At 38.2% G+C, this 13,954-nt stretch overlaps 1 protein-coding gene across 5 annotated transcripts in view; it reads right to left on the bottom strand.

Moving 5' to 3' along the window:
• The window catches only part of traf2b (Tnf receptor-associated factor 2b), a 49,549-nt gene extending 35,934 nt beyond the window's left edge, over positions 1–13,615 (bottom strand). For 4 of the 5 annotated variants that reach the window (XR_009061058.1, XR_009061059.1, XM_057818284.1 and 1 more), the window contains exon 1: positions 13,160–13,615. The gene's annotated coding sequence lies outside the window, so the exon portion shown is untranslated. The remainder of the gene's footprint in view (positions 1–13,159) is intronic. The other variant, XM_057818285.1, reaches the window with a different exon arrangement.
• Between the last annotated feature and the right edge of the window lie 339 nt (positions 13,616–13,954).

Here is a 13,954-nt window from a genome sequence, read left to right on the forward strand (position 1 = left end):
GCATAAATAGCACATGAACAGGATGTACTCGTAATTACTAATGTGGAAAGGTTACCTTGTGGTAAGGTTAAACATGTGCCAATTACCGGTTTCAAGATATACCGTGGTATGAAAACATCAAGGTTTCCAAACTGCAAATATTTTCCGTCATACCGTTCCTAAGGTATTAGCCAATTTTTATGTCCCAAAAATGCATGGAAAACCCCTTCGCTTGCAGCTGCAACCCTCCCCTACCGGTTGTTACTCAGTGTCAGTGTGTCAGCTGTGCTACATGATGGCTGGAGGAGGTGAAACTCCTGAACTCCCCCTCCCCATCAGAGAAAATGAAATCGCTGGTATGGGAATACTTCGGCTAGAGAAAAGTTACAGACGTCCGCTGCTTAGAGGAGGAGGGCCAACTGACATGTAAAACATGTTTTCGGAGGGTGGCTGCCGAGGAGGCAATACCTCCAATATGATTTCGCATCTATACACAATCAAAGGTTAGTAACACTGTCATGAACGTTTCCCACCAGCTACGAGAGTTACAGTAACTACAACGTTTTTAGTGTGTCTAGCTGTGATAAATTTTTTTTTTCTTTTTTTTTTTAATCTCTGCCAACTGTCTGTGTTGAGAAAGAGAGTGTGTGTATAACATTATACAAGTCAAACACACATGCTTTTTATGGAAAATAATGCAATTATTTTTGTTCTAATGGTAATAATGTTTAGCTGTGGGTTTAGGCTCACCTAAAGGACTGCATTTATTTCTATTTTATTTAGGATATATTTATACATATACACACACACACACACACACACACATACATATATATATATATATATTAGGGCTGTCAAAATTATCGCGTTAACGGGCGTTAATTAATTTTTTAAATTAATCACGTTAAAATATTTGACGCAATTAACGCACTAGGCCCGCTCAGACAGATTTAAATGTCAGTACAGTGAAAGGCCAACTTGTTAATTGTGTTTTATGGAGTTTTTCCGCCCTCTGCTGGCGCTTGGGTGTGACTTGCACATGTTATGTGGCGTAATGTCGCCCTCTGCTGGCGATTCAGTGCAGCTGATTATTTGGGTTTCGGCGCGCTTTTCTGATGTGATTATATTTCGACGTGAACTCACACTAATAGACAGTGCTATTCAGACCAGCTAACGTCCGCATCCAGTATTCAGTGGCAGTTCTCATAGCCCCATCTCACTGTTTGTGTCTAATACATGCATCGCTTGTGAGTTATATTCCTCCTTTGTTTATATTCATGAGCATTAGATAGTTATTGATGATGTGTATTTGAATTTGTTCACATATATGGTGAAATGCAGTTACATTGTTAGATGCTTGTGAGCTAATTGGCTAGTGCTACTGCTCAAATGGACACGTGTGTGTACATTTTATGTTATTTTGTGATATATGCAAGTTATTGACACATTGCCTTGTTATTTTCAGTTTTACAAAAATACAAGAAACGTGCTCCTGTCAAAAAGAGATGACTTCAGTAAAGCCCATGCAACTTTGCCACACCGTCTGATTTCTTTTTGGAACTTATGTTCGCTATCTGTCAATTTGTGTACTCACACACATTGAGGACAGAATAGGGCTACTAGTTTATTTTTTGATTGAAAATTTTACAAATTTTATTAAAACGAAAACATTAAGAGGCGTTTTAATATAACATTTCTATAACTTGTACTATTATTCATCTTTTAAGAACTACAATTCTTTCTATCCATGGATCACTTTAACAGAATGTTAATAATGTTAATGCCATCTTGTTGATTTATTGTTTTAATAAACAAATACAGTCCTTATGTACCATATGTTGAATGTATATATCCATCTTGTCTTATCTTTCCATTCCAACAATAATTTACAGAAAAATATGGCATATTTTATAGATGGTTTGAATTGCGATTAATTGCGATTAATTACGATTAATTAATTTTTAAGCTGTAATTAACTCGATTAAAAATTTTAATCGTTTGACAGCCCTAATATATACATATATATATATATATATATATATATATATATATATATATATATAGATATATATATATAGGAAAACACAGAGAAGTCTGAAAAAGCAGTTCCTGCTCCCTCTTTAAAATAAAGTGCTGCATTATAAGCCAAAAGAACTGTTGTATTTGATGGAGCAATATGTCTATATGCTGCCATAGCATATTCATGGCGGATTAAGCCCCCGAACTATTTTTAATTTGTTTATTTTACCCTAGAAACCCCCGTACGTTACGTTCAAAATCTGTACGTTTTTCGTGCATTACGTTTTTATTCCTCCGTTCGGATTTCGTCACCGTTTCGGCATGAGACAATGTGCGCTAATACGTTGGTTGAATGACGCGAGAAAAGTCAGAGACACGGAGAGGGAAGAGTGTTTGTTGTGACGCTGTAGCAAAAGTGATGCTAGGCTAGGTGGCAACGGTTACTATGGGTTTTTTTTGTTTGTTTTTTTGAAAAAAATGAAAAAAAAAAAAAACATGAAAGGTAACACCAGTTACTTTGCCAAGTAACTTTTTTACTACTGTGTGTGTATTTCTGTAGTCAGTCACTACACTAGCCAAAGAGCTAAGAGGCATTTTAACAGTCGAAAATGTTTACATTTTAAGTGTTTATTTCATTTTCTTAAAAGCAAAATAAAGGCAGTTTAAAAAAAAAAAAAATGCAAAACGCAAACCGAAATCCCACAACCGAGGTTCAAACTGAAACGTGGGCTAACTGAACCGTTGCACCCTTCGTACATACATATATATATATATATATATATTTATTTATTTTATTTTTTTAACTTAACATTATACTTATGTTCCAATTTGCTTTTATATTTTGAAGAATAAAAATCCTGTTCAATGGAAAAAAGCTTTTTTTAAAAAAAGAAAAAACAAAAAAACATCTGAAAGTAACACATTTTAGAGCTATAATTGCAATACCGTGAAACCGTGATGTTTTGACTTAAGGTTATCATACGGTCAGAATCTCATACCAGCACATGCCTAGGTAAGGTTCATCTTTCCCATAGTATTTCAAGGCAGCATGACCAAATATACCGGAAATGGTAGTAATAGAGGAGGAAGCAATACTGACTTCCATTTTAACAAAACATCGCTCTGTCTATGTTGACATTAAACGTTTGTTATTCCGTGTATTTTTCGCACCATAAACTCTTTAAAAAAAATTTAATAAGCTCTTTTAATATCATCAGCAACGTGTTCGTCTTGCGCAAATTGTAAATACAGTTTGTTCTGAAATTTTGGAATAAAGTGTTTTCATGCACGCTAATTGGATTAGGAATCGACACAAACTTCCCCTCTCGTTCAGAATAGAATCTTGATCCGCATGGGCTGGATCGGGTTAGAATATTCCGAATTGGTTGTGTACATGCAGCATTTTTATTCCGATAATGCTTCTAATCCGAATAAAAGTATCCATGAAAATTTAGTCTCATCAGTATAGCACTAATATTAGTTTTCCACTAATATTAGTTTTCTATGCACAACTACCATAAGTTGTGTTATACTGTCTGCCTAAAATTTGTTCCTGTACCATTTGTTTCCAATCATTTACCTAATAGGTTAATGCACCAAATGCTACTTCGCATTGCTATTTATTGTATATGCAGTATATTTTATAGTAGTAGTCGCTGATGATGAGCCACTTGTGAAAATTTATTGCTGACTAGGCCTGCACAATTTCGCCATCGCGATGTGCACATTCACAATAGTCCCATCGCAGGATGTGTGATTGTTTTTGTCATCTGTGTGATTGCCAGGAATCTTTCCGGCATCCAATTGAGTAAGAAGGACCGCTACTGTATGTGTGTATTCCAGTGTCCTCTTCATTCGACTCTCCGGCCATGAGGTGTTCCAACAGTTTTATGCGAGTGCATTAATTTTCAATCTTTACTCAATTCATTGTTTTTTACATTAAGCACTCCTCTCATTTTATGTTTATTGTGCAATAATCTAATCATACCATGTATTGGTTAGATGTTTTGATGCATTTCTATGCTTTATAGAACATGTATGTCTGAATCTTAGGGGGCTTGGAAAAGATTCAGGCAGCTGCATAGAAAACGGGTGTTTACTTACGGAATTTTTAGTTTACGAAACTACTACCAGAACCAATTAATTTCATAAAGACAGGACCCACTGTATGTGAATACAATGCGGTCATGGTGAGTCAACCAGTCTTCCCATAAGTCATCTAGTGAAAATTCTTCTAGTTGTAATATCCCAGTACATCGCAACCCCCCAAAAAGTCGCAATGTGAGTTTTTTCCAATATCGTTCAGCTCTATTGCTGACCCCTACACACTGCACAGTAGTACAGTCGAATTTCATCATACGACTTGGTGTGGGTGTGCCTTAGGTGAAGCATCATCTATTTCTGAACATTTATCTGAGGTGTGGATCTAATGGTCCATGGTTTTTCATCAGAGGAGTGACAGATGCTCATATCATGTTTGATAATCACAAGATTACTTCCGTGTGATTGAAGCTAGAGTCACGGTATACCTTTGCTCTATTTTGCGTGTCTTTGTTAACATACGTCCCATAGTTGCATACCTGAAGATATAAATTGCACATACTTTACGGCATGTGCAGCACTTGAGTCAATTATAGCCCTGCACAATTGAAAGGCTGTGGCAAAACAGTTTGTCCTAACCACAGAGATGATGTCTCAAGAACTTCTTTGTGGGGAAAACAAAGTGGATTGCTGTTATGCTTAGCAGCTAAAATGCGGAAATTATGCAGTACCAAAAAATTGTATGCAATTAAAAGTCTTAGTATTAGTTGGGAGTGCCACCTCGTGGGCTACAAAAGACTTTCAATTATACATGTGGCATCTGCATAGGTTGGACACAAGGCATAAAACAAATAAAAACTCAAGTGCTGCAAATGAAATGGTTGTCCCAATTTTTCAAAATCAAATAAATATCAAATATGTAATCTAATTGGGGGTTATTATTTGTGCAAAGGAAATATTAGGTAGGGCACAAAAAGTGTTATCCCAACAAGAATTTTAAATAATCAATTCGTGCAACTGCTTTTAAAATTTTGAATTGCTGCCAAAACGAATTTGTGAACACAGACTTCAGACGGGCAAAGCAACTTCGCTGTAGAACCGAAACTCGAGATTATGATTGACGGCGGTCCCAGGGATCTGAAAGCGACATGACATCGCCAGCTTTTTTTTAACATTGTGCCATTGATTTCCGTGATAACAGCGACGCCTGATGATCGAGAAGGGAACAACGATTAGTGTCATTTCAATACCATATTTTAATGAATTATGAGGCTAGTTGAGGAGTTTACGTTTCTTAAGCAACGGGTCGCAGTTGCTTGAAAAATGTAAACTTTTTTCCCGCTGGCCCACTTAAACCCTCCTACCAGGTCCGACGACCGTACGAATCAGTCTATGAATAAAGACAGATTCTTTCTAAATATAGTGTGAACACTATGATATATATAGTTTTAAACAGGTTCTGTGTTCTACTTTTGGTATTTCACACAGAAATGTGTTTCAGTTGCAGTTGTGTATGGGTGTCCTTTGGAATGAACCAGTAGATGTTATCGTGTATGAGGTCATTCAAATTGTAATCTATAAATAATATAGTTAAAAATACAACAAAAACAGCTACCTGGGTTTCTCACAGCTGGAAATGCATCTTTGCATGTTGCTGCGCGATAATGAAAGGAATGCAAATTAATTTTGAGGTGTGAGCTGTGTTTGTATGCCAGGTTCAAACATAATGACATTATCATAATTATTATGAATGAGAAGCACCATGGATATTCTCGTTTTTCTGGCAACAAAATGACATGGGAAATCTAGAGAAGCTTATTGGGTTTTGCCTTTTAAAGGAAGGGAGATGAGTAGGATGTTGACGCAATAAAATTTATTATTGTCTGGGAAACTTTGTTAGAGGAGGATGTTGAGGCACTAAAACAATAAAATGTATAAATATGCATTGCCAGCACAGCAGCTGTCACACAGTGGATGACAAATGGTTCTAAGAAAAGTGGTCCTACACAGAAAAAAAATTGGCTCCATTTAAAAAGGATAATTAATCATAACTAATATTTTAATGTTAGAAAAATCTGAACAAATTGGTTTAAACATGAAATAATCGACTTCATCTGAACCATATTTTTTTCTATTATGAGGAAAATCAGTTAATTAAATTAAAATAATTTGTTTTTATGCTTTGTGGATGTCGCTGATGGCGTAGTGGCAGATTTGCAAGACTTTGGCGCAGACGTGGGATTGACTCCCAATTGGGGACAGTATGATTGCGAGTGCAGATGGTTGTTTGCATGTGCTCTGACATGTGCTCTGACTGACTGGTGACCAGATTAGAGTTAGGTCAGCCGGGATAGGCTCCAGCACCCCGTGATTCAACCACTGTGCCGCCACATTTAGGAATGCTACGCACATTTTCCTTTTCAATAAATTTGTTGTTGAATTAACATTTTCCTGCATATCCTAGTAAACACATTCCAAAAAAAAAAACAAAAAAAAAAAACAAATGAGCACAATTAAAAAGATTTTTTTTCACAAAACAATGCCAAAGCCAGGCTTTAAAATAACAACCCCTAAGTTGGTTTGGATTTGTTTTAAAATGGAACTCCAAAACGACGTCCCCAAGTCTGTATATGTAAATATACGGTGCCTTGCAAAAGTATTCGGCCCCCTTGAATCTTGCAACCTTTCGCCACATTTCAGGCTTCAAACATAAAGATATGAAATTTAATTTTTTTGTCAAGAATCAACAACAAGTGGGACACAATCGTGAAGTGGAACAACATTTATTGGATAATTTAAACTTTTTTAACAAATAAAAAACTGAAAAGTGGGCCGTGCAATATTATTCGGCCCCCTTGCGTTAATACTTTGTAGCGCCACCTTTTGCTCCAATTACAGCTGGAAGTCGCTTGGGGTATGTTTCTATCAGTTTTGCACATCGAGAGACTGACATCCTTGCCCATTCTTCCTTGCAAAACAGCTCGAGCTCAGTGAGGTTGGATGGAGAGTGTTTGTGAACAGCAGTCTTCAGCTCTTTCCACAGATTCTCGATTGGATTCAGGTCTGGACTTTGACTTGGCCATTCTAACACCTGGATACGTTTATTTTTTAACCATTCCATTGTAGATTTGGCTTTATGTTTTGGATCATTGTCCTGTTGGAAGATAAATCTCCGTCCCAGTCTCAGGTCTTGTGCAGATACCAACAGGTTTTCTTCCAGAATGTTTCTGTATTTGGCTGCATCCATCTTCCCGTCAATTTTAACCATCTTCCCTGTCCCTGCTGAAGAAAAGCAGGCCCAAACCATGATGCTGCCACCACGTTTGACAGTGGGGATGGTGTGTTCAGGGTGATGAGCTGTGTTGCTTTTATGCCAAACATATCGTTTTGCATTGTGGCCAAAAAGTTCAATTTTGGTTTCATCTGACCAGAGCACCTTCTTCCACATGTTTGGTGTGTCTCCCAGGTGGCTTGTGGCAAACTTTAAACTAGACTTTTTATGGATATCTTTGAGAAATGGCTTTCTTCTTGCCACTCTTCCATAAAGGCCAGATTTGTGCAGTGTACGACTGATTGTTGTCCTATGGACAGATTCTCCCACCTCAGCTGTAGATCTCTGCAGTTCATCCAGAGTGATCATGGGCCTCTTGGCTGCATCTCTGATCAGTTTTCTCCTTGTTTGAGAAGAAAGTTTGGAAGGACGGCCGGGTCTTGGTAGATTTGCAGTGGTCTGATGCTCCTTCCATTTCAATATGATGGCTTGCACAGTGCTCCTTGAGATGTTTAAAGCTTGGGAAATCTTTTTGTATCCAAATCCGGCTTTAAACTTCTCCACAACAGTATCTCGGACCTGCCTGGTGTGTTCCTTGGTTTTCATAATGCTCTCTGCACTTTAAACAGAACCCTGAGACTATCACAGAGCAGGTGCATTTATACGGAGACTTGATTACACACAGGTAGATTCTATTTATCATCATCGGTCATTTAGGACAACATTGGATCATTCAGAGATCCTCACTGAACTTCTGGAGTGAGTTTGCTGCACTGAAAGTAATGGGGCCGAATAATATTGCACGCCCCACTTTTCAGTTTTTTATTTGTTAAAAAAGTTTAAATTATCCAATAAATGTTGTTCCACTTCACGATTGTTTCCCACTTGTTGTTGATTCTTGACAAAAAAAATTAAATTTCATATCTTTGTTTTAAGCCTGAAATGTGGCGAATGGTTGCAAGATTCAAGGGGGCCGAATACTTTTGCAAGGCACTGTAATAAAGATTCATGACTGTAATTGCAGTTGTAGTTTGAGTTGTTCTACTCAGCTGTATATCTGATTGAGAAATATGATTCCGCCTCGAGGATGCACACCTACAGTGGGCCAAATAAGTATTTAGTTAAGTTCTCCTACTTGAAAAGATTAAAGAGTGAGTGACAGAATGTGGAACAAAAAAACAGAAAATCACATTGTTTGATTTTTAAAGAATTTATTTCCAAATTAGAGGGGAAAATAAGTATTTGGTCACCTACAAACAAGCAAGATTTTCTGCTGTCAAAGAGGTCTAACTTCTTCTAACGAGGTCTAACGAGGTTCCACTGGTTACCTGTACTAATGGCACCTGTTTTAACTCAATATCGGTATAAAAGACACCTGTCCACAACCTCAGTGGACAGTCACACTCCAAACTCCACAATGGCCAAGACCAAAGAGCTGTCGAAGCACACCAGAGACAAAATTGTAGACCTGCACCAGGCTGGGAAGACTGAATCTGCAATAGATAAAACGCTTCGTGTAAAGAAATCAACTGCGGGAGCAATTTTTAGAAAATTGAAGACACACAAGACAAATTATAATCTCCCTCGATCTGGGGGTCCATGCAAGATCTAACACTGTGGCGTCAAAATGATAATAAGAACGGTGAGCAAAAATCCCAGAACCACACATGGGGACCTAGTGAATGACCAACATAAAGCTGGGACCACAGTAACAAAGGCTACCATCAGTAACACAATGCGCCGCCAGGGACTCAAATCCTGCACTGCCAGACGTGTCCCCCTGCTGAAGCCATTACATGTCCAGGCCCGTCTGCGGTTCGCTAGACAGCATTTGGATGATCCAGAAGAGGACTAGGAGAATGCGTTATGGTCAGATGAAACCAAAATAGAACTTTTTGGTAGAAACACAGGTTCTCGTGTTTGGAGGAGAAAGAATAGTGAATTGCATCCGAAGAACACTATACACACTGTGAAGCATGGGGGTCAAAACATCATGCTTTGGGGCTGTTTTCCTGCAAAGGGACCAGGATGACTAAACTGTGTAAAGGAAAGAATGAATGGGGCCATGTATCGAGAGATTTTGAGTGAAAATCTCCTTCCATCAGCAAGGGCATTGAAAATGAGACGTGGCTGGGTCTTTCAGCATGACAATGATCACAAACACACAGCCAGCACAACAAAGAAGTGGCTTCGTAAGAAGCTTTTCAAAGTCCTGGAGTGGCCTAGCCAGTCTCCAGATCTCAACCCCATAGAAAATCTGTGGAGGGAGTTGAGAGTCCGTGTTGCCCAACGACAGCCCCAAAACATCACTGCTCTAGAGGAGATCTGCATGGAGTAATGGGCCAAAGAGTTACAGAAAACGTTTGGACTCCGTTATTGCCAACAAAGGGTACATAACAAAGTATTGAGATGAACTTTTGGTATTGACCAAATACATATTTTCCACCATGATTTGCAAATAAATTCTTTAAAAATCAAACAATGTGATTTTTTTCCCCCCCACATTCTGTCTCTCATGGTTGAGGTTTACCCATGTTGACAATTACAGGCCTCTCTAATATTTTCAAGTGGGAGAACTTGCACAATTAGTGGTTGACTAAATACTTATTTGTCTCGCTGTATGCCGTAAAATTGACATGTAGACTTTATACAGGGGTGCCAAATGTTTGTCTCCAAGTGTCGTTTTCAGAAGAAAAAAAATCAAAGGATGCAAGGGCCAACTTGAAGTCTCTCCACTTTTATTTGTTAAAGAGAATATGAAACGGGGCGTCACTAGACCTAATACAATACTAAGCAAAAATATATTTTTTAGCACATATCTATCATAAAAACTAGCGTTAGAATAGCGTTTTTAAAAAATCAAACCAAAATACAAGTGTCTGTAAGTGTGTGACGTTTTTTTGTTTTCCAGCCATCAGTATTCAAAATCAAAATTGGGGGCATCCCTTGTTGCTAGTCAATACACCACTGTTAATGCTCATCAACTTCCATCTCTCCTTCACCTCTTCTTACACTCTGCTGCTCTACTTTGTCTAGACCGAAATGGGAATATATCACTGTAACTGTTGTGAAATTTTTCACTGTTTCTCAACTGGTAGGTTGCGACCTAAAAGTGGTTTATCGTTGCTTAGGTGGGTTACCTAGCTTACCTCTTTCATTCCTCCTTGCCTCCTCATTCTTTCTGCGAGCAAATAACTTTCTAATATTCATTTGCATAAGTAATGCTGTTTGAGTCAAATATAAATTAAAAAATAATACATCGTGTTACAGATTACAGGGACTGCAGTAACAAATAAAATGCTTGTGAAACAGCTGGAAATTATGATGAGAAAACATACAAATTGTTAGCGGTATCACAAAGATTAATTAATTCATACAAATGGATTCTATTCATTTTTGTCATATAAACAAAAAGCAGGTGCGCGAGGCTGAACAGACTCGGGTCCGGCGGCTGGATTTATTTTGGGTTTACAACCCACTGTGTATTATAGCAAACGCTAATACGAATTCAGCACCAAAATGACACAAAGGAGCAGCAGTGGAACAGCAGAGGAGCCTGTCAGGGAGAGACAGGGAGCTGTCAGGCAGCCCACAATCAGAGCTGGGGAGGGCGCGCGTCCCGGGTCCCACTCCAATGTGGAGGGGGCAGGCACAGGATGTTTAGTTATACTTCTGTTGCTTATCAGGCAGGCATAGCACTCTCAGTCGTATTGTATTGTAGCCTACATGGGACAAAAGATGGAAATTGTTTGTCTATATTGTTTGTGTCACATCACATTATGGTATCATACCATATGTTAAATTTAACTGTCCACCTTAAATAATTTGAAAATGTACACTTTCATTGCTTGCAAAGCGTTAAAAGTACTGCGTATGTTGTGGTGACAAGCCAGTGGCAGGGTCAGGGACGGGGGGGGCCCTATAATGGTCTCTTGTCCCTGGGCCCCTGCAAGTCTGTTGACGGATATATATGGCCGAAAACACTCAGGTGACTGGAAGTTCCGCCCTGAGACCCCCAATTTGGCCAAATTTCAAAATTGTCGGATATGCTTGTGTGATACATCATTAGAAAGCTTAAAATCTCCATTTTCTGGGGTAAGAAAAATTTTGAACAGGAGGGCTTTTTTTTTTTAAAGTTTTTTTAAACAGCAAAACCCTATCTGGAGGCGAGAGCACGCAAGAGCAGAATTACAGACGCCATGACTTCAACAAGATATTATCGCGTACTTACCCCTTTTCGATCCAAAAACTCCATGTAGCATGTATCATCGACTGTCAAAACACAGCTGTGAATGATCACAGCTGGATTTTTTTTGGATTATATGGGTGAAACAGCAATATAACAAGGGTCGCAATGGAGAAATCGCAGACATCAAGGAGTGGTAGAGATGTTCTTTTTCATAAATTTACCCCTTTAAACGCCCCCCCCCCCAATTTTTCGTCGTTTGGATCTATTATTTATCATCTAACATATCGGAGAAACTGACAGTAACAAAAAAAAAAAATACAATTAAGCGATTGTTATGAGGTAGATATCCGTGACTTTTTTAAAGACGTCATTTTTTTCATTGTGACGTCATTTGTTTAAACGTTTAAAATATGCGAGTGAATAATTTTTTTAATGTCGTTTTTTTTTAAATGAAATATTAAACATCAATTAATGATTCTAAGCTAAAAATGACAGACAGTTTGAATATTAAATATAATTAATTACCTTAGTTTCATGGCTGGGTTAAAACATAAGCGGTTGTGCGACGTCTGTAAACGGGGCTTTTCAGGGTAAAACGGAAAAATTAAAAATAGTTTGGGGGCTTAATGCACCATGAATCTGCTATGGCAGCATATAAACATATTGCTCTATCAAACACAACAGTTGTTTTGGCTTAAAATACAGCAGTTTCTTTTAAAGAGGAGTGCAAGAGCAGAAACTGCTTTTTCAGTCTTGTCTGTGTTTTCTGCCATATACACACATACATATACTGTATTTATATTTACATTAGTGAAACGGACTTTCCAGAACGAAGAGAAAATACCCAGCAAGAAAGTCAAGACAATCACAACCAAGGTAGCTCCATCTACTACATTGGAATATTGTTTTTATGTTTATGTAAAACAAAATACTATAATGCTAATTTCCTACATTGATTTCAACATGTCAGGTTTTGACCCCCTAAGCTAAGGGAGAGGCACTGGTTAAGTGACTAGCTTCATCTAGTGTTAAAACTGAGAAGTACAAGAGAATGTAGCCCGAATTTAAGCCTCTTGTGCCGGTGTTCTGTCAAACACCTGGCTATATTCAAAGTTTTTTTCATAATTTTCTGTGGGCCAATGAAAGACAGGCTGCGGTCGTAATTTGGACACCACTGCTTTAAGACAACTGACATGCACTGCTGATAAAATGCCTTATTTACAAAGGGAATAAGTTTGCAGCAGGTCGTCTGAACTGCATGCATACTAGTACTACTCATGCACAAGGCTCAGTATAATAGTACACAGAGTACATGCCTAGATTAGAGTTACACAATACACTGATAAAATCCAGATAAGACTCGATGTGACAAAGGAACTTGGTTGCTGGCGAAAACAAGATCCCGCCACAAATGGGTGCAAATCTAAAAGCATGACACCAGCATCCAAATGAGTCATTGAGTAAACACAGTCTAATCCAACCAGAATTTTATACGCATTAGTCCAAAAATCTTCCAGGGGTGGAAAAAAAATTAAACAACTGAAAAAGGTTTGTGACTCTCGACAGTCAGTGTCTCTAGCTCTCTCTCAGTGTACTCCGCTGCGTCTCCTCCTCTGTCACACGCAGATCTTTAAAATGAAGCTGGAAAAAAAGGTACTTACCGGATTGTCAGACTCGCTCACTTTTTCAACGACACACTCAGTATTTGAACTCGCAGTACACTTTTGAAATCCACCCAACCTCGCGTCACTCTTAACACACCCCTTATTTTGTCCTGCTTGTTGGTCATTAGTCATTTAGTATGTATGTACATTATCACCAATTATTCTTGTTAGTCATAGAAATAGTTGTATTAATTTGTTGTTAATGTAATTACAACTTACAAGCGTCGTCGACGAGGAAAACTATACTTTGGAGCGTGACGTAGCAATCTTAACTTTCGTTGCATTTCACGTCGTTGCCAGCAGGTGAGTGATACACTAAAACGGGTTTATTTTTTTTCTAATTGTTAGCATTCTGACGATTACAGTTGGTGTTTTAGATCTATAGTTATGGATGGCAACATTTAGTTTTGCCAACAGGTAAGACGAAAGTGCGTCTGTTGTGCACACTATAGCCCGGGCTAGTACCATATAAAGTATATCACATATAGAAAGCTAGATGTTGGTTGCAAGCTGTGAGCAAATGAGGACGTGCGACGTCACTCGGCCATTTTGCGTCGGTGGCATTCGTTGATATAAAGTCATGGTCAAAGAAGCATGTAAAAGGAAATATCAATAGTTTCGTCAGTTGTCGGTCTAAGTTTAAACGACTTGATTTTTCATGAACGTCAGAGATGGAGTAATTTTGCTGCTTGCTCAAAAATATTTGTAGTCCCAAAACCCTACCTAAATCATAGCCACGTTAATACGTTTCGTTATCAACGAAAGCGTTTGTAAATCTGTCAAGAATTCAGC

This window comes from Corythoichthys intestinalis, chromosome 17, assembly GCF_030265065.1.
Source record: "Corythoichthys intestinalis isolate RoL2023-P3 chromosome 17, ASM3026506v1, whole genome shotgun sequence".
NCBI lineage: Eukaryota > Metazoa > Chordata > Actinopteri > Syngnathiformes > Syngnathidae > Corythoichthys > Corythoichthys intestinalis.